The sequence below is a fragment of the Rhagoletis pomonella genome, unplaced genomic scaffold, assembly GCF_013731165.1.
Source record: "Rhagoletis pomonella isolate Grant_MI unplaced genomic scaffold, Rhpom_1.0 Rhpom_scaffold_01848, whole genome shotgun sequence".
NCBI classification, from domain to species: Eukaryota; Metazoa; Arthropoda; class Insecta; order Diptera; family Tephritidae; genus Rhagoletis; species Rhagoletis pomonella.
Window position 1 is genome coordinate 1 of NW_023460402.1, and position 3,242 is coordinate 3,242.

Genomic DNA, 3,242 nt, shown 5'->3' on the forward strand with positions numbered 1-3,242 from the left:
GTGCGCTCTTGAGGCCTCTGAAAATGTTTTTGCATACATATGTATGTATGTGAAAATTAACTTATTCATATAATGTACATTGGTCACCATATTAAAAAAAATGCATAATTGATCTTATAGAACCTAATTATCTTTAGCTTTTGAATCTATAGCTTACCTGTCGTCGAGTTCGCCGTCATCTGAATAAGCAGTGCCATTTGCTGTCTCTCAGACATCGGTGTATTCGGGCTGGGCCTAGATGTTGTGACTCCTGTATTATATCCCACTCCCCTCGGTCTTGGGGGTGGCATAATATCTTAGTAATATTGCGTACCCAAAATGCTAAAAGTTAAATTCCCAAAGAAAGAAAATAGCAAAACGTTTACAAAGCAAAATGAACACAAATACGCACACTTAATCCTTTTCATTTAATATATGAATGATAAATTCGTCAGTTGGCGGAACAGCGAAATGGTGAAACAACTATAGGAAGACAATGGCAAAAATTAAATTTAATTTTAAAAGAGTTACCAGGATGTTCCTCAGCCTTTAGTTTTCCGAACATTTACATCACTTGGAACAAATGATAGCACCCAAACAAAGCACCATAGCAAAAGTCACCCAAGCACCTCATTAGTAGAAATATTAAGATTTTTGTATCGGAATCGATAGTTCGTCGGTTGTTCTATACTGTTCGTCCATTTTTAACGTTTGACCGTAAACCGTTTGTTCCTGAGCCAAATATTTACAATTAATTTTTTACAATTCACAATTCCTGCATCTAGCACCTCATTATTTTTTATTTATTAATAAAAATTTTTTATTAAAAAAAAAAAAATATGTATATATACATAGTGTGTTCGTCGTTTTTTTATCTCTAAAATCGAGCAAAAAACGTCAATAAATTCATAATGTAATTGGGGTGTTCACAGTTCGTTCCAAATAGTGTCTCAAAATGTAGACGTCTACATTTTAGGACGTTTTCTAACCGTAAAATCTGTGGTGTTGTTGTTTCCCATACAAAATTGGAAAACGACGCCGTCTACATTTTGTCACACTCAAAGGTATGTTTTTTAAGCGTCTACATTTTGCAACCTCGCAGCAGGGTTGCATTATGGCAATACTAATCGCATTTTTTTTATGTATTGGGCACGTTTTCTGTATTTGCATTTAATTTGAGCGCAATTTCTGATGAAAAGAAACAAATCAAGGAAAAGAAATAACAAATATTAGGAATTGGTAATTAAGATAAATAATTACAATTTTTCAGAAACAAAATCGAAAGGCGACATATAAAAAAGCACGCAAAGAAGAAATGTCTGGCAACACCAGCAAAGTTTTGAGACGATTTTGCGACGACTGCTAGAAAGGGGTGCTCACAGTTTGATGCTAAAGATGTCTCAAAATGTAGACGTCTACATTTTCAGACACAATTTGGAACGAACTGTGAACACCCCAAATGATTTTCCATTAGCGTTATGAAACGTCATAAAGCGTCGCAAAATGGCATTTTTGGCGAATTGGCAACGTTGCAAACAAAGTTGTATGAACGACCTATAGCAAGTTCGGATGGCAATATGAATTGAAAAAAAGAACAAATGCGACATTTGCAGCCATTTTATCACGTTTCCTGAATCCCACTATTAAGAATTTTGTATTGCAATCGATATTTCTTCGATTGTCCTTTACCGCTCGCTCATTTTTAACGTTGGTTCGTTAGGTCGGTGTTATGCAGAAATTTTGTTTGGCAAACTGCGTGCAATTGTTGTTGCAGCAAACTCGGAGAGAGCGAGTTTGGCGACTCTCACAGCAAACTAATTTTGTTTGGTCAAACTGCAGCAAATTCGGTGTTGTCATATACAAAAATTTTAAATTTTGCGCGTTATGTACATCTGAAATTCTCATTTCGTGTTGGCAATAGCCAAGAAAACCATAATGAACGTGCAACCCTGTGCCAAACTCGACATAACCACCTCCGAGCAAACTAAGCAGCCGCCATTTAATTTGGCAAACAAAAGTTTGTCTGCATAACACCGACCTTAGCCACACATAATAGCTTTGTTCCACACGCTTTTCGGACTGCTCCCCTAATTAGAGCGTAAAAATAAGTTACTCTCTCACAAGTGTCAAAAATGTATCAACACGTGGCAAAAGTGCCCAGAGCGTGAGCAACGCAAAAAATCGCATTTCGTGTTCGGAATTAAAATATCCGCTCTAAACTATGATTTTACGTATATGTATCTTATATCGCTAATAAAATTACCAAATAACCACATTTTCTTAAAATTCTGTTGTATTTTCCACTTTTGTGTTTTATAAATTTAATGAAATGAAATGAAATAAAGTTTGCTTTCCGATTTAAACAACAACAGCTGTTATTTCAAATTGACCTTTGGACATTTGTGCCCGGAAAAAAAGTTCGGGCTATTGCGTACACAAAGAAGAAGACATTTACTACCCAAAATTGGAACGTATTCGCTCTATATTACTCATTCTAGCATGAGAAACGCTTTCTGGGCTGATCGGGCTCGTGTGGAACAAACCTCATGATTCAATAATACAAGGCTAGATAATTATTGACAGCTGCGGTTTGACACTCCTTACAAAAGGTTGCATTTACGAAGGACGGAGAAAAAGGGTAGAATGAAATCTCTTCGTGCGAAAATGGTAGTAGAAAAGTACGCAAAGTAGGCAATTAGTAGTGAAATTCCTTTTGTAAATTCTAATGTGTTTGCAGGAAATCTGGCATTTTAAACGAAATGTTGGGCGTAATATTGATATATCTACGTGAATTACGTAATTTATGTGCTATTTAGCTGTATAAAAACTGCCAAATAACTCAAAATTAAAATAAGACTACTATGAGTAATGATGTAAATATCCAATTTAAAAACAGTTTATATTTTCATCAGTTAAATATGCTTCATATGCATATAAAAATAAACATATTGCACAAAATGTAAATTTGCAAAGAAGCAACACCGTGCCACTGCTAAGGGAGCGGTGCGAGAGAGACAACTGTCAGTTTATCGAACCTTGTATTATTGAATGAAGGAACAAACCAAATAAATACTTTTTAATTTTTGACTTAACGTTAAATGTTACGTTCTTCGTTCAACGACAAACACGATTGAGAGAATACAAAGGTTGCGCCGATCTCGGACCGCTATTCCTCTCTTAACGAATTTGACAGAATCGTTGTTTGCATGACGTCACACTTGTGCAACTTGTTTACGTTTTCCTTGCAACATTTTTTCTTCTTC

The 3,242-nt window shown here is 35.5% G+C and overlaps 1 long non-coding RNA gene across 2 annotated transcripts; it reads right to left on the reverse strand.

Annotated features, from left to right (window-relative positions):
* On the reverse strand, positions 1-456 carry LOC118752799. Of its 2 annotated transcripts, XR_004994748.1 has the most exons (3): positions 392-456; positions 158-321; positions 1-17 (listed from the first exon to the last, which is right to left on the reverse strand). It is a non-coding gene; the product is annotated as an uncharacterized LOC118752799 (long non-coding RNA). The 2 variants fall into 2 exon arrangements; XR_004994747.1 differs by lacking the exon at positions 392-456 and having other exon boundaries at positions 158-380.
* Between the last annotated feature and the right edge of the window lie 2,786 nt (positions 457-3,242).